This window comes from Seriola aureovittata, chromosome 1 (genome assembly GCF_021018895.1).
Source record: "Seriola aureovittata isolate HTS-2021-v1 ecotype China chromosome 1, ASM2101889v1, whole genome shotgun sequence".
Lineage (NCBI taxonomy): Eukaryota > Metazoa > Chordata > Actinopteri > Carangiformes > Carangidae > Seriola > Seriola aureovittata.
Window position 1 is genome coordinate 28,492,094 of NC_079364.1, and position 27,803 is coordinate 28,519,896.

A 27,803-nucleotide genomic window follows, 5' to 3' on the forward strand; every position below is an offset into this window, starting at 1 on the left:
CTTGTTGGACACTCGGAGCGCGCACACACACACTAACGCCATGCGGAAATCAGAATGTAGCTTTTCGCAGGTCCTGCCATAAGACAAATCTGAGGTGATGAACAGGAGAAAAGAAGAAAAGACAAAGTTTTGCAACACAAATTTTTATTTTTTGTAAAACTTTTCTCTAATCTTGCTTTTTTTTGTCCTTTCTGGGCCTCAAACAGTTATTTAAATCAACTGATGACAACTATAGACTCCTAAAAGACACTTGGCAAAAGGGCCCCAACCAGATGAGGCCACAAGCCAAATGGTTGGGAACAACTGGTTAATGTTGCTGACGGATATCTGAACTACTTGCTTAGCCTGCTGCCACTGTGCCCTGGCCTGCACACTGCAGAGAATGTACGGATGTACAGGTCATACAATCTGTCAAGTGTCACATGTTATTAGGAATAATACATACAATATCTTTCAAATTAAATTATTATTATTATGATTATTATTATTAATAGCTTCAAACTTCAAAATTAAACAGAAGTGCAATTTTTTTAAGAAAAAAGACTAAACCATGCTAAATCAGACCTGTATGATTTACGATGTCTGCGTGTGATTTTTTTTTTTTTTTCAAAGTATATTTTTTGGGCTTTTTTATGCCTTTATTTGATAGTACAGTAGAGAGACAGGAAATGGGGAGGCAGAGAGGGAGAACGACATGCAGCAGAGGCCGTCCGATGCAGGACTGTAGCCTCTACACATGGGGCGCCTGCTTAGACCACTACACCACACGACACCCCTGTATGTGATTTTTGATGCAATATGCATCAGTTCCCTGCTATGGATAAATATTTAAAATGGTTACAATTGTTAGCCTTTATTTTTACTGATATGCTGGTTGCTGAAAATGTCTGCTATTGCTGGCGTCTGTGTGTTATTGTGTTGTCATACATTTTTAAATAGACCCATCTATGGATTGCAGCAAGTTTGCTTCGAGTACTTTGTGGAGCTAAGCATACAGTTCTACCCAGCCTGAAGAGAGTAACCACTTATCACAGGGGGAAATACTGTATGAAAGATCAATTTTTTTGAGGGGGGGGGGGGTTGCTGCTGTCTGGTGTGGGAGCATCTGTAATCATAGAGACCTGGACATGGAGAATCCTGCCTCCTCCTCACCAGGGCCTTCTCGCTGAGCTGAGGACTCCCACCTTGCTTTTGAGATTTTGCCTGGTCTCACTGCAGAACTATCCTGCAGCTTTTCATGCTGAAAGCCCCAGTGAGAGTCTTGTATCATAATGTACAGTGTTTACAATACAAAACATGTTCCCCTGTTTTATATTCATACTATAGTTTTGGCATCTTTCATGAAATGTCAGTGTTATATGTGTTTATCTGGTCAAGAGGCTGTGGTGAAGATGCCGGCATGCTAATTAGCTGCATTTCTAATCTCCTATCAAGTAACTTTTTTTATGTTCCAGACCAAAATAACTTCACTTTGTTGTCTTCAGGTTTCTGGTTACAGCAGAGATTTGAAGTTCAACGGGCATTTCATAACGTTAACAACAGCAGCTTGGGTTTATTTCAGTTCTGATATCAAAGGCCCGACCGAAAGCGGCGAGGCTCTCACTGAAGTTGGAATCGGCGCTTGAAGCAACATAATTAGCAGGTCACCGGCAGTGTTTATGCAGAATTTAGTAATCTGTTATTAGCAGCAGTGAAATGCAAATGGACAGCCGTCCTCAATTGTACAATTCACATCCTCTATTGTGTGATTCACAGCTCTCAAGTCAACTGAAAGGAATTCATAATTCCTGAATGCATTTTCTATGCTAATATTTTCTAAGAAATCAAATAAAAAGGAAGGGATTCATGTTTGTCAATGTCATATAATAATTGGTCAAGGGTTCAGAATATTGATTTGTTGGCAAAATTAGATTTTCAATCTTCTCCAAATGAAAACCTCCTCAAATTAAATCTCCCTCCGTCCTTCTGTCTGTCCCTTTCTCACTCTTTCTCTGAGCTTTTTTTTCTACCTCCTCTCACATTCTGTGTGGACTACGGAAAAATAAAGTTGAAACGAAAAAGCGAGACAATACAGGCATTCAGAAACGGCACCCACACTCACTCTCCCTCTCTCTTGCTTGCACATGGCATGCACACACCATTGTCAGCCTTCAGCTGCGCTGTAGGTGATGAATGACACTCCAGTTGGTGATCAAAGCAGGTGAGTGAAGCGCGGGTAGCAGAGCGGTGGTTCCTTCTACTGTTACACTGCAACACAATTCTGCTCCTGTAGCCCTCTGGCTCCGGCTCGGCTGCTCCAGGTACAGCACATGCTCGCCTCCCCTCCCTCCCTCCCTCCCTCCCTCCCTCCTCCTCTCTGTTAATGCTATCCTAGCATTGCTCACCCATGCATGGCAAAAAACCCCTGCACGTTCTTATTACCAGCGTCGCCTCCTTTCCACCGTTGTGTTTAATAAGTAGATGCTGCAAAGAGAATACATTTATATGTTTTCAATACGTGCAGGTGGAGGTGGAATTGGAAATTACTCTTTATTGTGTTGTTTTTGCAGGAAGCTTGTTGTGCTCTGAGCTCCTGATTCTCATCCATTGTAATTGCCTTGGGCTGAGAGAGGAGTCATGGCTATAGGAGCTGAAGGCGAGCTGCTTACACGCCTGTACCAGAGCTCAATATTTCAAGCTCTGAGCAGCCATCCTCTCCTCCCCTGTGGTCTGAGAGTGGCTGTCACACATTCAGGCTCCCTGCAACACAGCCACAGTGCCTTTATGACATACGGCGCAGGCTGCACACATGCACGCGTACAGTACATGCGTGTCATCACAAACACACACACACACACACACAGATAGTCATCATAGAAGTTCATAAAAGTTGATCCAGCGTCTGCTGGGTGTTAGTGTTCTGCTTTTGTTCCTCAGTTACGAAAGAAGAAATAAATGTAGTCTTTATTAAGAAACCAACTTTTTCTGACTAATTTTCCAAACAGCTTGTTCTTTGACAACAAAAGGAGAAGTTGAATTTTTTCGAAGCCGGTGCTGGTCATGGACCATGCGACCACATGCAAATAACCATGTGCACCGTTCAACCTCAAATTACTCCACTCATGGAATCTCTTTTACACATGTGACTGTTGCAATTAAAAAATCCTGCACACTGTTTTACTTGCAATAAACAATTGATTTTCAACATTTCAGTGCTAGACCTCCATCAGGGAAAGATTGTTCCTGCGAGTTTGACAGTGTGCAGGATTTTTTAAAATTGCTGCTTCTCATCCATTCATCCTGCTCCTACGCAGCTTCCTCACTAAATACATCAGTGTTCTTCTGTTGTGACTGTGTCACGTTCACTGACCAATCAGTGGACATGTGCCCATCTAGCATTCTTGAAATAAGACACAGTGGTGAACGACAGTCTGCCTGTAGCACTTTAGTGAGAAGTTCTTGCTGAGGGAGCATCTCAAATTCTTCTGAGAAACTCTTCCTCATTGAGGAGTGGACAAAAGGGCACCCAAGGTGTCCCTGCTCAAGTTTCCTATTATTGGTGCAGCAGCAGACATACAGTACATTCCTGGGACATTTGTCATTAAGTACATAAAAAAATGGCAAGTAAATGAAATAAATTCAAATTAAGTCACTGTAAAGAAGGTAATTGCTAAAATGTATGTGTATTAACCTGCATACATACTGAATCCTGTAAGAGCGACATAAGCGCACACACCCCTGCTCATTTAACAATAATAAGAAACCAAATTAAAGGACCCTTTGTAACTTTACACATGTCCTATACTTAATTTAATTTGATCTACAGTATTTTGACTTACCATTTTTGAAGCTACAGAAAAAAAACAAACAAAAAAAACACTGCATGTAGCTACAGGGATCATAAATTCTCTCCCATGTATTAGATATAACCTTCCCCTGCTGGCTCAGAGTGTGTGGGATGCTGGTGGGCGTAACGTTTCATACTCACAGGCTCATGGTTGTACCTGTGGATGGAGAATATTTTGTCAGCTGGTTTAGTCATGTCAACAGGGAGCATTAATCACAGTGTATCAAAGAGTAATGTAAACAGCTTAACCTGAACAAGACAACACTGACGGACCACATATTAGCTGTTTTTATCAAATTACCTTTAACGCGTTACCGGAGGAGTAGCACTCCAACCTGGTACTGTTTGTCATGTGCATGGCTTAGAGCACATTAAACACTTCAGGCTAACAATATTCTACATTTTTTCTCATTGTAAACAAATCCTATGAAAAGAAAAGATCCTATTAACAGGTGTTGAGTAAGCTCGGAACATCTTGTTCCTCTGGGCCATTTAAACACATCAGGGAGCCGCACTGATGCACTGGATGACATTACTATGATCCCGGCCACTAGAGTTTGTTTTGAGTCAATCTCTCATACACCATCCTAAATACTCATTAGAGCGCCAAATGTATATTAATCCGTAGCTAGAAATAGTCCACAACAAATGCACTGTTTACTCTTATTTGGGCAACGTTGGCTAAAAATGACAGCCCCCTGTTGTAGGAAAATACCAAGCCTTTTTAATATGAAACTGTATGCTATATATGTAACCCGCTCTTAAAGATTTATGTCCTCTATAGGAACACATGGGCTTGTACCTCAGCTCCACAGACAAGGCAGGGAAGTCAGCAAGTACAGAGAGATGGACAACATTTTGTTGGTTGTTTTATACTTGGTATTTGTTGACATTAAGAGAAATAGGAACGCTAGACCAGTGGTTCCCAACCTTTTCCAACTCATGGCCAACTTGAAAATCTCAAAAGTGTTGATGGCCCACATCCAACCCCATAACAATACAGAGGCCAAGTAATACGTTCTTAGAGCACTTATAATTTTTATGATAACCCTGGAACATTCAGGATTGAACTGAAAGTAGAAGGGTGAGATTCACCACCTGTCTCTTTCCTTGCACTTCTTCCTGTCACAAACCATCTATCTGTTTTGATACAGTTTTTGCCATGGATGTAATCTTTTAGAGATAGCAAGTAAATACACAAAGCGGTCTGGCTGGCAGCAACAAAATATATATTTACTTACCACTTATATATGGTCTTTTATTTTTGCCAATTCATGCATCACACAGATTAACACTAGAACCGGCAAGACAGTCTGACAGAAATTGAGTTTTTACTATGTAAATAACTTTGTTTAAATAAACTACTTCCGGCTCTTTCAGTCTATGACCTTTCCTTAATATATGTTTTTGATATTTTCTGAAGCCTAGATGGTATTAAAATAAAAAAACACAAGATTTCTGAGCATTTATTCCTCTGATGAAGTTCAAGAGGCATTGTGACTTTCTCAGGACCTGAGCGGGGGGGGGGGGGGGGGGGGGGGGTCTGATGGTTTAGTGATGAGGAAAGTCACTGTGAGCTGGCACATCCGTCAGCATGACCGCTCCGGTCCACTCCAGACGCCCCGCACTTTGCAAACTTTGTGAGTACAAACCAGATCTTGTTTTTCTAAATAGAAGGCCTACAGGCTATAAACAGTAAGCAACATCAAAAATCACCGTCATTTAGAACAAATATCGAATTATAAAGCAGCCCAATGAATCTCAACTGTGCTGCCGGCTGCTGTCCAGTCCAGTACACACACCACACCGGTCTCTGTGAGAGCTTGTAATCTACATCAGCTCCAGATGGAACAATTGTTAAAAAACCTCTGGCTGTTGATAGTAAACAATAACAAAAACCATTTGATGTGTACCGCCATCTTGGATTTTGACGAGTCGGTGATGTAGATTGCCGGGTGCGTTGCGGGATAGTTTGGGAATATCACGGCAAAAACTGGGTGTCCAAAACAGCGAGGCTAACAAAGAAATTGGGTATAAATGAAGAGGAGACAGGCAGCTTTTAGAGGTGGATAGTTAAAGGATGAAGTTGGAGAAGAAAACGATATCTGTTAGACCCTGATGTCCACATCACAGTCTGACAGACGGATATGGTTGTGCATGCTGCAACAGCTTCAGGCTCTCACAAATGGAGCATATGTGTACATTTGTAGTAGAACACCCAGAGCACTGAAATACACCATATATTTATGTAGTGAGGCAAATTATTCTCCTCTTTCATGTAATAGGCCAAGTTGCTCCCACAGGCACAGAGTTCTGGTTTGTCAGGTCTGGCCTTAGTTAATGGACTAGTTGCTGGCCCTGGTGCTTTGGCAAGGCGGGAGAGAGCTGCTCCTGAAATGCAGGGAGATTAGCTCAGAGTGCAGGTGATAACCTCACTGTCTGAGGCAGACTTCCTCACTGCTAATACCAATTACCCCCTGCCTCATGCACGCCCTCACAGGGATACACTTACATGTATGCGCACGTAAGTACACATCCACAACTGCACGTTCACAAGTACACACCCTTCATTTGACTGTTTTTCGCTTCAGGCCAGGATGGTTCAGTCTGTGTGACCTGCCTGGGGTCTCTTTAATCCCTCCGGTTTCTCCCAAAATGCATCAGCCTCCTTCAATGGTGAGCAGAGGATCTCTAAACAATTACCTCAAAGTCCTTCTCTATCTCCAGGGGTAAGCCTCTATTTACATATGTCCAAGAAGCCCTGATACTGCCTAGCACTGTTTATACCAGCTTCTAAGAGCTTCCCCTAAAGCTTCCATCTGATCAAGTATCTCACTTGAAGAAAGACCAGATGAATCTGGTTAAAAACAGTGCATATTTACTATTTCCTCAAAAAGACACTGGGTCATAAGTGTTATCATGAGTTTTTACTCTCCTTTTTAACCTTATCTCTGTCAGAAGTGTGCTGGGCAAAAGACATTTCCTGGAACGAGCCTTAAAGAGCAAAGGAAGGAGGTGACCAGACAAATGAAAGATGAGCCACTCTGACAGAGTAATTGTGCAGTGGAAAGTATCAGTAACCTAATTAACACTGCACTGTAGCCTCTGCCGCATCCAGATCCTGCTCTGATATGTTTCGTGATGCGTTCTGACACCATAGTTAGGGGACTCATTTCCTAGTGTATGGTGGTATGAAAAATGTAATTGTACTTTAGGGTTTAGAATTATTGCATTATGTAAATGACCTCAGAGTCATGTCAAGTATAACTTAATGATGTCCCTAGACAGTTGTACTTAACATGACAGAAATGTGTTTGTCAGGTTTTGTTGATAAGCAATATTATTGCTGTCATAAGCTCTGCAAGGAGGAAAGAAGGCTTAAAGAAAACTTTTTTTTTCTCTATTTAAAGAAATTTGGCTCATTGGGAAAAAGGTGATGTAACACACATATCTGCACCAATCAGGGATTAATAGTCACATGTGTGAGACAGTAAATTTGAGGTCATGAAGAAAAATACTTTGGGAGTTGCAAACTTGTAGATTTTTTTTTCTTTCCCACAAACACAACACAACAATTACACAGGCAGGTGTGAAAATCCTCATTCTACAAATCATACATTAAAAAAGTCATAGTCTCACATTTTTGCTACAGTTGCTGTAGTGAATGTGGTGCAAAACACACATTCACACACCTGTATCAAATAATTCATGGACAAAATGTCCACATCTGCAAATCAGTATGTGAATTCATGCAATGAGAGTTGCACACCTGTGTATGACAAGCCGCCTGGTCCAACTTGGCGGCAAAATGACGTTGACGTACGATCCAGTGGCCAGTGCGGCTTCTGGGTCTGTGGTGGGTGTGGCTTGAAGTGCTGCAGAAATCACAAATCACTTTGCTCCACATTTCACAGACATATGAGTTGCAAATGTGTGAAGGTAAGAGCACGCACAACTTGTCAAGCAGTTAAATTGACTTGTATTTGTGCTACAATGATAAATAATATTTAAATAATAAATATGTATTTGTGAGAAAAAAAATTCTCATTACATGAATTCACATACTGGAACTGTAGCAAAAATGGAGAGTATTTTTTTTTTTTTAGAATAGGCTTTATGCACATGTAATGCAGAATTTGAGAGGGTGCAATTGTTGTGTTTGTGGAAGAGAAAAAAAAATACACCTTAGCATTTTTCTCTGTGACCTCAAGTTTGCTGAAACACACAAGTGACTATTTTCTTCAACTAGGAATTCCACTGTCACAGATAATCAGTTGTTTTGCTCCAATAATACCTTCATATTCTTTCATAGGCTGTTTATGTAAATTATCTGACAAACAGCCATATGTGATATACTGCAGACACCACATACATCCAACTTTACCTTAATTCATGTGCAGGTCTGTTCCCTTTGTTTGAAAAATGAAATCTGTCTCCAAGACCAAAACAAGTCTCAGATGATCCATTAGAAATTGTCCAAATTCAAAGGAGTCACAGGTAAAATCAGATAGCATTTCTCATATCCTGGTGACACAGCATGTATCTTTGAAATCTACCTCATCCTTATTTCACTATCTTGACTTCAGGGAACAGGACAAGTGAACCCTGCTCTCCAGCTTAATAGAGGTTAGGCTGATGAACTTTGGCACTTCAGACACATAAGAGGAGTGTGGCCTGCCTTCCCCTTAATCTTGATCCTTGAGTATTACAGCTGCTCCACGGTGGACCCTCAGTCTAAATTTACATCAAAATCTTTCTGATCAGAGCAGCTGCTCTCAGGAATGGTCAATTCAAGGTTTTGTGTGTCTGCTGGGGTCCTTATGCTGGCTGGCAGATGTTCATTAGCCAGCTAGCCTTTCATCTCAGTATGGAGAACAATGGTCTGGCACTCTGTCCCACTCTTTCATGAGCTAATAAGGCATCATATCTGACCTCAAACCAGGCAGGAATCCATTTGGCGCACAACACCTGATATTGAGCCGAAGTTCAGCGCTCAAGTTGCCAAGAACCCGACCAACTTCCGTGGGCAGACACAGTTTTGCCTTCTAAGATTGCTGGTTGTTTATTTGAATGAGTTTAATGTGTCTCACAATTTAATTTATGTTTGACCTCCCTCTGGTTCATCATCTGTTTTTGCAGTGTTTTGTTTTGTCCTTTTTGATGGATATATAGAGCCCTGCTTACCAGCAGAATTAATATATCTGAATGAATAGTTTCACATTTTGGGAAATATGTTAAGTTGCTTTCTTGCCACAAATTAGATGAAAACCTGAACAACCGTACAGGTCGTTTTTCTCAACCCTCTGATATGACCCATAGGAGTGTCTCCTGAAATAGTGACCTTACAGTGGCAGGCATACTGGACCTTGGTTGTCATGGTTAGAGTAATAAACATGCGAACTGTACCAACAGTGGCGTACCAGACCTGCGTTGCCATGGTTACAATAATAAACATCGCTTTTTTAGGTTTAGGCACAAAAACTAGAAAAAGATCATGGTTTGGGTTCAAATAAGTACTTCCTCAACATTATAGATGCTCTTTGTCACCATGACAAACCATCTACCATACCTTTAAAGCTCAGTAATCAACATGTCTGATTTGTTTTCATATGATTCTTTGTGCTACTATAAGCTAAAATAAGCTAAGCTAAGCTAACTGTCTGCTAGCTGCTTCATATTTACTGTACAGATGTGAAAACTGTTACTTTATAGCCTATCTATGTGTACAGAGGTGTGCTGCAGCAGTCTTGAAGCTGTAGTCATTTTTTTTCACCCTGTTCACTTTCTCATTTAATAAAATCCATCGGGAGCTGATGGGTAAGCCATGGAACTGAGCTTGTTTTGTACGTTTTCACCCTAAATCAACACCAACATATGTCACAAACAAGTAGCAGTGAGTCCACTTTAAACACACACACACACACACACACACACACACAGATGCCTCACTGTCCAGCGTTATTTCCACTGCGGCCTCCGGAGCAGCTAACTCAAGGGTTGCAGGGTAACTGTCCCCAGCAGGGACACATTATGTGACTATGATATGTGGTGTGAAGCATCAACATGTCATCTTTGACTACAGCATGAGACATCTTGGCAACCTCAGTTTGTGCCACAGCTGCCTGTGTCCTCTGGAGGGCAAGAGTATCCGTTAGGTAGGAATGACTTGTTTACTATAGTCAACCCCTATGGATCTACCCTGTCTACTTATACATATGCATGTCCACCACCCCACTGTCACACACTTCATCTGAGAGGACATGGTATTCTAAGCTAGCATTAATTGTGACCCCAAAATCAAGCCACAAACCTAAAAACAGGCCTCTTTTCAAGACCAAAATGTCCTTGCTTAGTCAGTGATGTGTTTAAACTCTTAACAAGAGCCACTGAAAATGAGACACCCAAAACAAAACGGTAGATTTACTGTCATCGGTTGATCTTGGTCTTTTAAAGATAAAATATTGTTTGTATTTTTTTGCTACGGTGTGTCATTTTTTTCAGATTTTTTTTTTCTGACAGCAGTGCAAAGATATTCCCTTCTAAAGATTTTAAATGAGCCTCGTACCTCTAACCAGCAGAATCAGGGGTGGGAGGTCATGGCTGTCAATCAATTCATGGCCAAGTTTTTGGTCTACTCCTCCCACTGGGGCTTGCGGCTGTAGTATTAGCTGCTAGAAAACAACGCTATTTCTAAATCTCAGGCTAACAAGCTCCGGATTTCTGCATTAGCTGAAACGTGCATATTGTAGGTTTAGTATTACTGAATATAATTTACAAATTTGGTAAAAATGATATAAAGTTTTTTTTTGTTTTTTTTCTCTGGTCAGTCTGCCAGTTCATTCAATAATATATCAACCACCAATGACCTGTTGGTTAGATAACTATGACACTTGGTGCAGGTACTCATGTTCACCTTAGGATGAAGTGTAAATACTTGTGATCCCTTAAATTTTCATCTTTAATTGCTCCAATAACTTGGTTTATGACCAAATGCCAGCAATACTGAAGACATTCCCGTCACTCTGAGCTTCAGTTCATGTTTACCATTAAAAAGCAAATATCAGAATGCTTATATATTTTGCCAAGATGTTAAAAATGGTAAACACTATTATTGTCATTGTGAGTAATTTGCAATGCAGCACACAACAGCACCGCTGAGCGGATTTTATTGTTATATTGTACGCACTCCTTTCACAAAATGGCAGTTGAAGTGAAAAGGGTTTACAGGGCTATAATCATGAGACTTTGTGCTTTCAAACTATGTATAGTTTGACATGGTCAAAATGTAGCGTCTCATGCAGAGCCTTTGTTTTGCATATGCGATTCTTAAGCGACGTGTTTGTTCCCAGCAGGAATGGGACATAAATATTTCTAACATAGAGGATCAATAGCATTTCTGCCACAGCAGGAGACATAAATGCTTTTTGTAGCAACAGACTGTGACTGTGCGATACATGTTGAACATACCGCGCCCCGCTCAAGCTATAAGGAACCTGCATTCCATCTGGTTATTTACAGCATATTCACCTGTTTAACTGAAACGTAAAGGTGCCAGTGCATTATAGCTCAGTTCAGTTGCCAGTTTGAATTCTTGTCTTTAGCATGTCTACCTGGCGTTTCATTAAAAAAATATTAACAGTCATAATACCAGCTGAGGAAATTAGTTTGAAGAGTAGCAAGGTGATTGCCTCCACTTTCACTTAGTACACTGTGCTGTGCTCTGTCATACAGTAAGAAAAAAAAAAAAAACATGTAATTTTTTTTCAGTTATCAGGTATTTCACATCTCACACTTGTGTCAACATGTTTTTATATATGCTGTCCATGCTCTTCAAACAATTTTCTTTTCCTGCAGCACTTCAATGAAAGACCAATGTGATAGTTTTTTTTAAATGGCAGCATCTCCGAGCCAACATGTTTTGTAGCCCGAGGTGACGAGTGTGATCGAAAGGCTGTGATTGCTCTTAAGAGGACTGAAGGGTGTACTATTGCAAATCCATACAAAGCCATGAGCTGATTGATTCCAAATATTACAAAGGCGAACACTGGGGTCACATTTAATTGATTTTGCAGAGACAATTTGCTGAACAAAATTTAAACGGCACAGCCAAGCAGCTTTGATGAGAGTGGGGGGGGGGGGGGGGGGGGGCTGCTTGATCAAGGTAGGTACACAAACAAGTGTTGCTTTTATGCCACTTTGATTTGCTGCAAAACATGTCTGAGTAGATTATTTCATGTATTGTGTGATGTAGTTCACAATCTATTTTTTTTTTTTAAATCAACATTGAAATCTGACTTAGTTAAAAAAAAAAAAAAAAGGCCATTCTCCTCTCTTTTCACTGAAGCAAAGCTAGTCTTTAATGATGGAAGCAATACAGCTGAAAACACATTGAAACCTGAAATGTGTTGTGTTGCTTTAGGAGTGCCTGATGTGAATCATAATGTCTGTGCCCATTCTATATTTAAATTCATATATTTGAAGCTTTTGCTGCATGCCCCTCTGCAACATCCTTTTGACAGACACCTGAAAAAGCTGTATCTGTAAGCGGGCATCCATGGGAATAAGCTTTGAAGCGATTACATTTGATAGCAATCTTCAATGGGACCTTGAATGACAGCTATGCATCTGTTTGGAGACAAATGCAAAACAAAATGCTGCCACTCAACTACAGCTTTCACACTTTTCCCCTGTCTATAAGTATCAACACAGAAAATTTCACCTAGAAAACAGTGGAACAGAAAAGACGTCTCTGAATGCCTGGGCTGTCGCTCAGTGCCCAGTAGACAAAGTGTGAAGTAACAAACATTGCACTGTCAAACAGCTGCGTCCTACCACTTACTTTTGACAGACTGTGATGCTTTAGAGATCCGTCTGATCAAATGCAAAATAAAAATATGTGTCCACACGGCCGTGGTCGAGAAATTATGAAGAGTCAGACGTAACTCTATCAGATGACTTTGACACGCGCATTCCACATGCATGCACGGCTGATACAGGCTTATTCATGTCAAGCTTTTGTTGTGCTTTGGTGCTTTGTCTGTTTTGAACAGGGTGCTGTGCTGAGTGGGACACAATTGCTTTAGTGTGCCATCCCTTCCTCCCAATCCTTCATGAAAAAAAGCATCATGGTTGACACGTCTTTGATACCGTTCATTTATTTTGTCTCTGGACGATGAATTTCAAAGAGGGCCAAGATGCCAGCATTGCCAAATGTGTCCCAAATAAATGATATCCAAGCCAGAATGGGAGCTCCTTGGAGAGTGTCCTAGCCAAAGGCAGTAAATCAATGGGCCTGCGCCAGCATCCCAGCAGCCTCCATGCAGGAACACACAGTAGGGGGACCGACGGCCTCAGTTGACTTGGCAGCTCAAAGGGCCTCTGACCGTGAGCCAGCAGGCTCCTCGGGGAACTAGAGGCACCTCTTGGGCCACTAAGTGACAGAAGATAGAAACCAAGCTGGGGAAGAATTTCAATGAGGCTTGCAAGAGGCAGACAGTGGGAGGGAGGAGGAGGATTGTTAAGGTATAGTTAAATAATTAGAAATACACTTATTCTCCTTCATGCTAAGATTAAGATGAAAAGATTTAATACCACTTTCATGTCTATACACTAAATGTGAATCCAGCAGACAACTAGCTTACCATTAAAATATCCTCTCTTTGAATAGATAAACAACCAGAGCACTTGATGATCTACATCTATACCTCTCCTTCCTTTTGACAGACAGTCCTCGACATGTTTCTTTGTGTGAGAGATTGGACATAATATGCATCTGTTTAGTCCCAGAAAAACAAAGAGACCAGATAAACCCATTCATGTTCATCTGTGGTAGACTATATCCTCTAGCGTCCATATCTCCCAGCTCTCAACATCAATTAATGTGTGTAGCGCTTAAAAGTAATCTCTATCATTTAAATGAATCTAAAGCCCCTCGGCAGAACGTGGGAAGCCCCACATCAACTCACCAGCTGCCACCTTTAAAGTCCCCTATCGTTTGAGTCGGGCTCTGGTGGCTAGTTGGGATATTGATGTGGTGCCGTCTGCTAGCTTGCCTCTTCCTGCTGGCCGCTAGCCAGACTTTAGCAAAGACATTAGTGGGAAAAGTCATAACCCACCAGCAGCTCTGTTACTGTCTGCCCAAACAACAAGGTGAGGCGGCCATTTTCAAGAGTTTACACTCTGAGTCATGTTTGCATACATCAACATCCAACGAGGCAATGTGTTACATCACACACACACACGTACCTGCATTAACAGCAGTAACCTGCAGCTACATTAGTCATTCCGTTATGCTAATAAGTCTCTCATCTACATTATTCAAAGGCTTTACTTCCATATCAAATAAAGGCAAATGTTTGGGACTAACAAATAACACATGACTGGTCTAATGAGGAATGAAATTAGGGGTGCATGTCTTAGCAGTAACAGTGCATGGTGAGTAGTGAGAAAATCAGAATCCTTTTCCTCTATAATTGAATTTGATTTGATAATATTAATATTATAATATTAAGGAGTTTTAAGGGGTTGTTTCACCTAAGTCCCTATCTGGTGGAACACGAGCATGCAGAGCGTGTTCTTGTTTGTCAAAGATATCTATCTCTGGCTTTTCTGTTCCCTCCCCAATGCCGTGAATGCTTGTGGTTAGTGTAAGAAAATATGTTTTATATCATTTGGGAGAGCCAACCATTCCAACTGAAATTATAATCCACCTTATTTTATTGTGAAAAATAAGAGAATTCTTAATGTTTGTTTGTAATTTCCATTAATGAGAAAAGAAGGTCTTTGGGGAAGGGACGCATCAGTGGCTGTGTCTCATTGACAGCAGCTGGCAGGCTGAGCCCAGGCAGGGGAATGTGGGAACTGTAGGCTACAAGCTAAGGACAGACAGTGTTTTGTCAGCAGTGGTACTGAAGAGTCATGACCGTAACAGCATCTAAATGGACCAAAGTGACATTTGATGGTAAAATTTTAAGCTGTTTGATGTGCTGATTTAATTATCAGCTTACTATCTTTCAAACTGACATTAGCTGTGTGTTGCAAGATGCATGAAGGCCTACATGTTTATATGTTACAGTAAAATACATGGAGACTTTAGCGAGGAAGCTAATGTGGTTTGTTAACGGTAGGTTGCATCTCAGGCTGCAGGCCGAGGTGACTGCTGCTTTATGCATACAGATTAACCACGACTGGTCAGTGTAGATGCTGAACTAATGACATTCTGGTTACTGCAAAGAGAGGTGGTACAATCATGACGGCAATAAACATTACATACAAAAGGCTTCTTTGGGCCTGTGATTCAGAGCAGAAATGGATGCTGTAGCAGAAAACAAAACAAAACAAAATAGCAACAACAAAAACAACAACAACAACAACAAGACTAGACTAGAACAAGACTAGAATGATGAGTGTTTAAAAAATGCCAGGTAACTGCCCCTTTCAATTAAAGACAGCAAATTATTTCTCAGTGGTCTTCAGCACAGAAACACCCCTCATGACTTTGCAGTACTGATTTCACGGTGTGGAATTGTTGCACCCCCGTAATTAGCTTTACATATCAATGGCCAGGCAATGGCTGTTAAACACTTTTAATGACAGTCTTGACCAGAACGTAACACTGAGAAATTTATTTAGTGCAAACTTCACACAATACACTTAAAACAAATGAAAACAAGAATGTGGGAATGTGGGCAATGCTGGTATGGCTGCTGCCTATTTCACTGTGCTTGACTTTGCTTTATAGTTTGAATGAGTAAGCCTGTAAATCGGCCTGTGCTTTGGACAATATCTCAAGTGGTTAACAGTGATAAGAGCTATAGGCTTAACTGCTCAGGCAGTAAGAAACTCAGTGTACACCACTCATGCAACATACAGAATACGCTTTTGCCTGGTAAATGTCTGACTTCTAAATGAGTAGAGTAGATATGTGGAAGAGAGATGATCAGATAACCAAAATGGACCATCATATCTCAGCTTACATAGGTGGCAAACAAATACACTTTCAAAGGAGTATTTCAGGAGACGTGAATTAATCCCTTCGACCCTCTTTCATTTCCCAGCACTTTGAGACCACATGTTGTCCTGCAAAGTGCTTGCGTATGTGTGTCTCTGCGTGCACACATCTTTGTTTCTGTGTTTGTGTGTGTGTGTGTGGCCCATTACCGTGTTGCTATTTTAAATGCTATAAAAACCTGCAGAGGAAAATGACTGGGGTTGAATTACTCCAATGAGCACAGCGATCAATCTTTGCTTTTTTACTTCCATCCTCCCACCAAGTTCATTTCACTTTGTTGAAACACGCAGAGAAAACCACATATTGGATAACATAGACGTATTTAGAAAGCAATTTAAGGTACTACACAGATTCTGGGGCCAGTGATGGAGTGTTACCTCTTAATTACACTGTATCACTGTTGCAGTAAAGCTCTCCAATATGACTTGTTGCTGTTACTGCTGGTAGCAGGAAATACTGAAAGAGAATCGTCAGATGTAATGATAGGGTTTTTGTTCTCAAGCAAATATTCTCTGAGAGGCTAAATTATAACTTTTTTGAACAAAATACAGAAAACAGGGAAACAGTGTTTTTACACACATTTTCAGAGATAAAAGCTTGTTGATGGTAATCACTATACAACCTGAGCCAAATGTCTTAGATGATAATAAAAAAAGACACTTCAGAAGCACCAACTAGCAGAAGATTGTTGTTTATATTATTATTGTTGTTGTTAAGGTTTGGAGGGTAGAGTTGAAAAAAAATCTCGGAAATACAATTTTTAAGATGAGAAGATTTGATACCACTCTTGTGTATGCTAAATATAAATAATACATAAAGCAGGCAGCTAGCTTAGCTTAACATTAAAACAGGCAACAAGCTAGAAAAAACAGCTAGCCTACCTCTGTCTAAAGGTAACAAAATCTACCTAGCAGCATCTATAAAGCTCAATAATTAACATTTTATATGTTGTCTGTTTAATCCATAAAAAAAAAGTTTGTATTTGACAATCAAACAAGTTTCGTTATTGCCACATAGCCACGGTTAGCATCAACAGCTATTTACTTACCATTTTAGAAGAAAATGTCGCCAAGAGCTGTCTCCAGTGGTGGAAAGCAATGCCAATGTTAACTCTCCATTGCATGTTGTCATCTCCTAAAGTTAGCACGCTAACCAGCGAGCATCTCTCATCACCTTCCAATAGCGAATGACTGTAGCTTTCAATCTGCCGTGCAGACATACTGCCGCTTAGAGGACGATTTATAACCTCTTGTATTATGAAGACAACGATGGCTGAAGCTCATCTTGTTAAGCGACAATCACCATCACCCACTCCTGGAAAGAAACCACATTCAGCAGCAGGGAAAACTTACAAACAGCCCCTTTAACTAGACACAATAGCTTCCTGGAGTCATTGCTAACATTGACGTTGAGTTTGAAATATGACTACTTGGAAAGCACGGATTGAACATTTAAGGTGTTGATTAATTAAAATTATTTCTGATTTAAAATTAAGTTTTGTAACCTTTAGACAGAGCCAGACTAGCTGTTTGTTTTCATTGTTTATATTAAGATGAGCTTCCATCAGCTGTAGCTTCATATTTACTGTACTGATACAAGAGCATCAGTCTTCTCATCTAACTCTCAGATGGAAAATGAACAAGTGCCTTTTCCAAAATATCAAACTATTATATAATTTTATGAGTGAACTGCATACTCTTACTGTTGGCAGAAAAAGACCACAGATATGCTTCAGCTCAGTGCACTTTATACCTGTTAAATTAGTCACTTTATACGTGCTGAGAATATTTCCACTAATGACCACCCTGTCAGCAGAACTTATTTTGGGCAAATCTAAAATCTCAGCGACTGAGCATACAAGGCAGGTGTATTGTTATGTAAGGGTCTTGCATGGTGCTGCTTTGTAGTTGCCATCAGAAATAATGGAAAGCTGCAAAGAGAGATTTTCTTGGAATCTGAAATTCAGGCAGTAGACTGGAAAAATGAAAATATGAGCCAGTATGGTGATCCGTGTGGTGTCACAGTTCACACTCATGTTTATACAACTAATTCCCAGCAGGTGAAAAAGATACTCCTCTATATCCAGGTCATGACTCACCTGCTGTCCACTTGAAGCTTATTTGCACTTACGCTGCTGCTGATGAGGATAAACACACAAACACTTTAGTTACTCTTTTTTTTTCCAGATCAATAAGCCATATGAAATCATGTCAGGCATGCTGAAGCAAAAATATAAAGATTCCAGTGGTAACCTGAGTCTGAGCTGTGATCAATCTGTGCAGTCAGTCCTGCTTTTGACCTGACTAGCGGTTGTTCCTACATGTCAGCTGTGTGTTGGTACATATCCCCCTCACACGGAGCGTTTCCGAAAACGAGGTGATTCAACAGCCTCCCACCAGGAGGAAATACTCTCAATCTGTTTTAGTTCTAACACAGAATTTAATTTTAATTAAATGGTTAATGAGCCATGGGATTAATGCCAATGACTTTTTAAAGCAAACATCTATAAATCATTAAGGCCCCATTTGAAAGGGAGAGCGAGCAGGGCTAACGAGTGTACGTGCCTCAAGCTGCCCATTGCCAGCACCTCTCTCTCTCTCTCTCTCTCTCTCTCTCTCTCTCTCTAGTACTCTTGGGCCACGTCGGCCTTACATTGGTCAAATCTACAGCACACCGAGAGACCGATGTGTGCAGTGAATAAACTTCCTCTTAAACAGTTATGATGAAACGTATACATAACGCAGATGTGCTAATTATATAGATTATCTACTAATGCCTATGGGTGTCCATGTCACATGAGTAAACTGCAAGATTCCATGAAATTGTATCAGCACCAACCTAATGTGATGCGCTCTTTTCTGAAAAAAAACAAACAAACAAAAAAAAAACAGGTTTGGGCAGAGCACTAGACAATGAGTGGTCACTGCTCGTTTCATTGGATCTATAAGGACTCAAAACCTGCATGTGTTTCCTGTTTTTTCATAACACCAACGTACTGTGATTTGCTTTACTGTCAAACTATTTCTTTTTTATTTTCCAGGATATTCAGGTTATTATTAAGATGATATGCTTTGGTTATTTAGAAGTCATTTATTTGGCTGTACTGGACAGTCACATCCAGGCAAAGGAGTACATTTTACTCTGAAGTATTCAATGCCATGTAAAAAAATAAGTGACGGTTGAAACTGACTATGAAAGGTTAACTAAGCCGGCATTAGCTCTGATGGCAGTAATGTCTTGCAATGAGGTTGTTGTGTTTGGCTCTTTGTTTTTCTCACTGGTTTGAAGTGAGCGGCGCAGCATCACCCAATCACAGTTTGGCACCATTTCAATGAAAATGTGATTACAGATTTTGCACTGTTTGCTTATGTTGCCAGGCAACTGATCAAAACTGATCAAACCACACCCATCATGCCAATAAAGCAGATGTTTTTGTGCTTTTAAATGAATAGCAACTGTTTTTTTTCTGGACTGAAAGTTTCATTGTTCAAAAGCCTGTTTATTTTTCGTTAGAGAAAAAGTCTTAATATTTGAAACCGAATCTTCAGGGGCTTTAAACACTATTTCAGGGGCTTCACAGTTGTGGAGATGCCTCAAGTCAGTCAAAAACCCAAACTCGCATCAAGGGTCATTCAAAAGTATCAGATATAAGCGTTGAGTCAAGGCGTGCAGTGTGAACCGAGCCTTTTATGTCTGAGATATTAAATCTTCTATTCACTGGCAGCTGCCTAAATTGATGAGTTTGGAAATGCTTCCAGTCAACTGTGAATGTTCACATCGTCCCTGGATGAGAGAGTGGCAACAGCTCAAACCTTGGTGTCTTTGTGTCCTCTTATCACACACTGGATGGGTTCACACTTGCAATAGATTTAATACTGAGTACTTCTCACTGAGGTGATTCTCAATTTCTTTCACGAGACTATAGAACAATATCAAAGTAATGACAAACTGAATTGCAAATGAATTGATGAAATGAAATGATTTTTTATTGGACAATGTCGCGTTCAGTCACAAAAACATTTGTCTTTTTATCAACCGCAACTACATTCTTTCCCTAACCTTCACCTTTTAGTGATAAAACCCCAGTTACCATATTTATTTATCATAGCCACAATCTTTCCTTAATCTTAACCAATGTAATCTTGGGCTTTGCAGAATCATCAATAATTGATTTTCACCAAATGTATGTGTAATGCAAGTTTTATCTGCCATATCTTTTATAAGTTTTCCATAAACACCCTTCGCATTCACCAATATAATTGGTATTAGCCACCTGTCTCCCTTTCTGGAGGTCTCCTTTAATGCATCCAAATGACTTCTTTTAGTTACGCCAAGCTGGAGGTGAGCAACTTTTGAATCCTAACTATTTAATTTGACAAAGCCGGTGACTGAGGACCCAACTGGCCACCTGTAGATGATTTATTTGACTTTCCCCTCCACTCCAACGTCTATTATATTATGAAAAAAGAGAATTGGATGTAAAATCCCCAGTGGCCTGTGCTAAATTTACCTTAAACCAAATCACTAAAGCCTACTGGTGCTTGACAGTCTGGGCAGGTGTGCAGACTCCTCAGCAATATCCAAGGGAGACCCGCTAGCACTGCTCACCCTTTATGCATTCTTATTTATTAATCTGACTCACTCTCTCCTCTGCTGAGGGCTCGATCTGCTGAAAGTCAAACAATGCACTGCCAAAATGCCCTCTTCTTCTTCTTCTTCTTCTTCTTCTTCCGCTTTCTTTTTTTCCTATCTGCTATCTGCCTCCGGTACTGAGAAATAAGATGTGAGCTTGGAGCTGGATTGCTTGGAAAGGAGCTATTCAGGTTATTAGTTGACTTTGGTTGCACTGAAAAAAAACTGATGCCACTTCTCTAATGACACAACACAGCTGCTTCTATAAGTATAGATTTCAAAAACATCCATGGACTTAAAGGCTTAAAAAAAAAAACCTCAGTGTTGCCAAGGTGCTTGTTGTTGACATTGACACACAACACAATCACTGTGTGAGCACTCTTACCAACCGTGCTGTCTACTGAAGTGTTAACTGTCCTGACACTGCTGGTTTCACGATGTGTCTTGACATGTCTTCCTGCGAGTCACCACCCCAACGCATATTTTTCTGTTAAATAAATGAAAAGCCTGAGCAGGGAATAAACACAGAGTCTAAATAGGAGCTGACAGCACCACCGGTTTTGGAGACGGAAGCTTCACTGGAGTTTGTTTTTCTTTTTTTTCTTTTTTTTTTTTATATATTATTTATTTATTTATTTATTTTATATTTTTTTTTGCTGACAATTGCAGGCAGAGAAGGCGACAGATAAGAGATCTGGTTTTTTGGTGTCACAGCGTTCCTGTCTAGCACTGCAAGAGTCAGTAGAAGGCCTCGTCCCTTGAGGTTAAAGAATGCTTATTAAATGGCAGCACAAAGACAGCAAGCCACTCATGCGGACAGGGCATCTCCAGCATGAAGAAGGTGAAGGGGTTTAAGAGCAGAGATGGATGCTTTAAATAATAATGATGTCCTTTTTGGGGTGGAGGTTATTGTTGTTTTTTGTGCTACAGTATGTGTGTTTGATCGGGCATAATGGCACCTTTCCAGGAGAATAGCCTGCATTACTATTTATTATTTCTTTATTTTCTTTATAATGCATTTTTTGGGCAACATCTCTCAGCTGATATGGTAGAAATGACTATGTACTGTATACTCTGAGGGCCTTTTGTCTTCCTGCACTATGGATGCTGGTGAGAAGACACACATAAGAAAAACAGCACGCTGCGCCTGTGGAACAGATGGGGTTTTTAGCTCTGATTTTACATCTAAAAGACAAAACCACAGCGCTGTGGTTTCACTCAGCTGTCAAAAACTGAGTGGCACCGCATTACATGGATGATTACCAATAATTCCCTTGCCGGGAGTCAACTGAAAAGCAGACAACGATGTAATTACAGTCCCCTTTGGCAAACTGCTTTGTCATACAACAGAATAATGATATGCTCTTTTGACACCAAACCAGTGTCTCCGGATCGCTCGGTAATGGCCCTGTAAATCAAAAATGCTACTTTTATAGAATCGCACCTGGAGTCCGGACATGTGAGACAGTCAGGGAGTCCTGAAAATCAAAGGAGTATAAAATAATGCTTCCGCTCCGAGGCTATGGAGCTTGTAATATGAACTATGAGATCTGTGACAGCTGTAGTGTAGTGGAGTAGGTCAGACAAAAATACACTTAATACTGTGAAATGTTACACAGCCGCTGTATAGTCTTTAATCACGATACAGTCCACCTTAACAAGAGGCAATTAGTAAGACTTCCAATGCCCCACATAGCATAAAATTACCATAATATATCTGTGGGGGGCTGACAGGGATGTTGATGAGGACCAAATGACTCAGATGTTCTTTTGACTCTCATCACTTCTGTCTGAGTGCTGTGGAAGATCTACCCACTGCCGGGAATTTGTAAGCCTGTCCCAGACTGTGCAAGAATTTTATTTCTGCCCAGCGCACAATTTCATTCAGCTCAAACACCTGTGCCTCACAATCTAACCGTGCCACGAAACAAACGCTGAATTTTACGTGTGTGATCCACAGCGTCCACTTTAAAGCAAAAAAATTCGCTGGTAAATGTCGGTACAGTCTGTTGCCGGGTTTCTATTGCAGTTTTGCAGAGTGAAAAGGTTGTAATGTTGCTACGTAACCGGCAAGTTTAGTATAGCTTTACTTTCTCTTTATGTATCAGATGTGCAGAAGAGATACTGCAACAATTCTTTTTTTTCCCTTTACAATTGGAAGGGAAGTTGTGCTCTTGCAGTGTCTGATGCCTTGCAATAAAGCGACGGAAGACAATCCGGGAAGTGTGGCCTTTGTCCAGCAGGTAACACAAACACAGAGTTTGACCCACTGTGCATGAAGGTCTGTCACTTCAGTGATCATCTCTAACACGACATTGAGGTGACTTCAGATGAAATGTACCAGAAAAAGTGTCATGGTGGCAGAGCACCTCATGCTCTTATTCTATTGAAGATCATAAATTCATGATTGGTTGAAGGTGGGGTGACTCTTTTGAATGTGTTAGCTCACTAAATCCCAGGTCACCTCACAAGTTGTCTCATAGCTCTGTTTTCACTCCAACCCACTATCTGTGATATGCAGGTAAAACTGAGCCAAACCTAAATTCTAAATATCTAACTTTGACACACACACCAACAGTGCCCAGCAATAGTCGGGTGTGTTGACTGAAAATTTATTGAGTGGAAAGTTGCAAACGTGGACATTGAAATCCACCAAAAACAAACACTTAACAGTGTCTGCTGTCTGATTTCTGCCACAAGCTATAGAGCAAGCTATGGGTGCTACTGGCTAAAGAATATACCAACCAGTACAGAGTTCAAGGATGAGGAGCACAAACACCTGAGGAAAGCTTTGAAGGGCTTGTGGCTAAATCTGGACTGTGCTTTCTCAACAAGGTCTGACAAGCTGCAAAGTTAGAAACACTTGAGCAGGCTGGTTATGTTCATTCTTCTTTCAGAGCTGCTTAACTGAAATGCAGAATCCATATACGTATGTGCATAGACAACATACGAGATTCTGCAAATAACATGTAAACTTGCTCTAGATATATTATATATGTATTTAATTATAATTGTCATGGCTCAGGCTGTGAGTTAGTTTTTTCTCTCTTCTCTTGTGTTTCCCTTGTGTCTGTGTGTGTGTGTGTGTGTGTGTGTGTGTCTGTGTGTGTGTCTGTGTGTGTGTGTGTGTGTGTGTGTGTGTGTGTAGGTGCGTGTGGTGGGCGTGGCTACCTCTCCGGGGCTCCTGGCAGTCCTGCACACCTGACGCCAGATTGTTCGGCCTGCCTCACTGCTTGAGCTAGACCAGAGCTGCAGCCCACACTGCTTCACTCCTCACCTGCCAGATTACACCTCAGACCTCAGTCTTCAGCCGGGCGCCATCTCACCTCTCTCCTAACAGCCAGCCTGCCTCCACCCTCGCCCTTCACCCCTCACCTTCACCTTCAACCCCCATTTTTCCTAATACGTACCTAGCCAACACTCTGCCCGGGTTTAGTGCCTGCATCTCGGTCTAAATATTACGTATACCGTCACAATAATGGATCAAATAACACAATGTGAAAGGGGTCATTCATGTCTCTGCAGTTCCCCTCAGCTCGAGGGTTTCAGTGTCTTTTAGCTCATTGTGTGTGTGTGGGTTTTATCACCTGCCACGTCACTGTTTTGCTTTAGTCTGAGCATCTCGTCTCATTTCTAGGCAGCTGATCAAGTAGCTAGAAACCCGTGTTGTGGCTATTTGATGAATGATTAATGCTAATGTTGCAGTATCTGCTGACTGTGTACAGAGGGAACTGTTTACTAACATGTTTCCTCAAGAGATGGTGTGTCAGTGTTGTGTTTGCAGCTTGTTGTGCTAAAAAAAAAAATGAATGAATGCAGGGTTAAACATTTTGTTTTGGAACTTTTGCCTTTATTGTTGAGCGCAGTCAGAGAAGGTGACAGGGAATGAGAGAGGAGAGACGAGGTCGGACATGCAACAATGGTCACCGGTCAGACTCAAACCAGGGGCACAGCAATTACACAGTCTGTGTTATAAACCCCCACGGCTACTCAGAGACACACACCTCTGAAGAGAGAAGTGTTGGACAGAGAAAACCAATGATTTGAACGACCTTTATTTATGTCAGGCTGGAAAAAAAAGAATCCCTGAACACAGTGGTACGACAACCCACGGCACCGTCAGGACATCTTTACTCCTGTAGCTCGACATCAATTCACGCCTTTTTCCCAAGACTCTAATGACTCTCACATAAGCATATGTCTTTACAGTATGGATTTTCCAACCCTGAGGGAATCTAAACCTTTCAGTCGCACTGATGGCCCCTCTCGGATTGGATATTGAGTATTGTGTGTTCCATGTCAGTCGTTGGACCTGTCGTCTGAAAATACTCACACGTGCTTCAACTTGTATCACTTGAAAGAGTCTAACAAGGAAAATTTTTATTATCGCAGGCATTTAGTTTGTACTCCGTTACATGCTATTTTTCTTATTGTCTTGTTTTAATAAAACGCGTATCTTTGTTCTCTGAACTGGAGAAAAGCCAAACATGCAAATGCTGTGTTGTTTCGGGGTGACACGACGCTGTTTATTGGATTGTCTTTCCTTCTGTCTTCTACTTATTATCATCATCATTACCGTCTCGTCATCAGAAAATGACCTAACCCAATAAAGTTTATGTGTTGTCATTACAATTCACATGCTGTCATGTTTTGCAAAGCACAAAATTAGTCAGTGCCGGAGCTCTCTCGCCCTGCACTCCCTGGCTCTGATGGTAAAGTGGGAGGGTTCATGAGCTGTCTTTCTTCCCCTCTCTCTCTCCCTGTCTGCCTCCCTCTCAGCGTGGACAGCAGCGGCAGAATTGTTCACCAAGGTGCCATCTATTGTGTTGAGATAATTGCCCATGAGTAGAAGCTCATCAAGAGGAGAAATTGAAATTATTTCCTCGTACTCAGGGACGGTGAACCGTGGAGTATAAAAGATGATGAATCTCTATATTTCCATGGGGATCTGCATATGACTGAGGTAGACTTGATTAGGTTGAACGGCAACAAAATTACACACGAGAAATTCTTCCTGTGTGCCTCTTCCTGCCGCAGCCGCGTATACTTTTGCTTCTGTTGGTGTTTTTCGCCATCCAAACAGTTAAAGGTTGAGTTATGTTGCTTGTGCAGCGCAAACAGACACAGATTAGTTTGCTCCCATCAATCACGACGACTCACGACGCTTCTTCCCACAAACATGCCGCGAATTTTTTGCTGCCGGTGGATTCAATTTTCCAAACACAAAATTAAACATCTTGTAAATTATGTTTATTGTCCTGTGTATTTCCCTCCTGCAATCAAATGCCAGCAGTCATTGCTCATGTGCTAATTGAAGTTGTTTTTTTTCTGTTATGTAAATTTCTCGAATGCTTAATTGGGGTATATATCACAGTTAGCATGCATTATTCTTGTGGCTTATTCTACCCTCAATGTAAAGACAATGTTTGTACTGCGGGCTTGTTCTGATGTAGGTTTGCTGTTGGGCACATTATGTAGATTCCTTCTGATGAAGAGAAAAAGAAACCCCCCCCCCCCCCCCCTCCTCAGGCCACACACACACACACACACACACACACACATACATACACACACATACATACTGTATATATAGACATATGCCTTCATGATTTCTTTTGCATAATGATACAACAGGACTTAAAGGAGACAATCTCACTGATCTCTTAAATGAAAACAAGGTAGTAACTCTGACTTATGTTTTTATATTAACAAGAACCCACAGAGAATTATCACCCAACTGTAGTAATGAGATGGTCACATGTTTTTTTTTCCACTTTTGTACCAGATGGGGTTAGGGTTAGTATTAGTTAGTATTTTGAGTTTTCCAGTATTAGATTTTTTTTAAATTTGATTTTACACACCTTGCAGGGTACAGGAGTGCAGAGCACGCTAGCATTATATGCTACAGTATCGATCAAAAAGTTTTCTGTTTTGCTTAGGAAGATTCCTAACTGAGTGAAATTACCCACAATGATCTAAGTGGGAGCCATGATAAGAGCTGGTTGGATTCTCTAATTGATAAGGAGCTTCAGTGCTTCCTATCTTATCTCCTTTAGGATACACTGGACCTTCCTCTGTGAAAGTTGTAGTTTTATCACAGCAGAACCAACTCAACAACAAAACCTGTGGAAATCCTTGTATGATAGGATGAGCTCCAAATCCATGTACTAAAAAAAGAAATATATAATATTCTGGCCCCTAAAAGGTTCCTTATTTTTATTGAATCATTATCTTCATGACTAAACTCTGTCTACTCATATATTTCTTTCATATTACAATGTAGTATTTCATATTATCATATATATTTCAACGTTTCAATGTTTGTTTGGTTTTTGAGGTTAGGAAAAGAGTACTTATCATCCATGTCTTGGATAAAGTTGGTTTAAAAAAAAGCACTTGTATTCTCTCCGCACTGTGTTTGTCTTTTCTTAAGTCCTTATGAATTCTCTTTCACATCTTTCCTTGACTTCATGATGTTTTCCATCGAGGTCAAGGAGAAATGGTTATGAAAGGAGGTTTGCGTAACTTAAAAAGCAGCAGAAAATTTTCCGAAGTCACAGGAGGCAGGAATCAGGATCAGGCCAACAAGGTAACAGACTAATATTAGACTAATCTGACTGGTACGTGATGGAATCGGCGAGCCCCACAGCTCCAAAGCAGTCTCTTTGGCATTCTTCAGTGTATCAATAAAAGTCGATTTGAGTATATGGGTTTGTACAGGTTTGTAGTACTGAATAGTCTCAGCAGCAACTGCATACAGCTACGGTAAGCCCCAAGGGGAAAACTCAGTGAGTCACATACCTGCACTGCTTAAAGCTAAACTTTGTTACACCGTGCTCAGTTGAGTTTGTAACACTATTTAAGGTTGAAATGCTCTCATTTCATATGGCTGGCAGCTAGTTTGGTAATAATATAAAAGGCGTGTAGGTGGTAGAAGGTGAAAACTTCAGTGTCAGAGTGCGGGCATACAGCTATTTCCAAAGTTAACCGCTAACTAGCTGGTGATAATGGAGCACTTAGCAGTTAAAGCCACTCTCAGGAGTGGGTGGAGACCAAACACAGAGCTAATGATAATAGCGGTGTTGTCTTTACAGCTTGTTTCAGTTGCCAAAAAGAAAAAAAAACTATAGGCCATAATATAGGCTTTAATCACAGGAAATATTTAACATGTGACAGTAGAGTGCAGGTACAGAAAAAAGATGAATGATGGCTCAATTTCATGTAGCTGCTTCAGTGTTAAGGTCTTGGTATTGTTCCTGCTCCCTCCCTCTGACACTGTCATAGGTTGGGACACTTGAATAAGAGCCACTACTAGTTTTATTAGCAACACTTGCA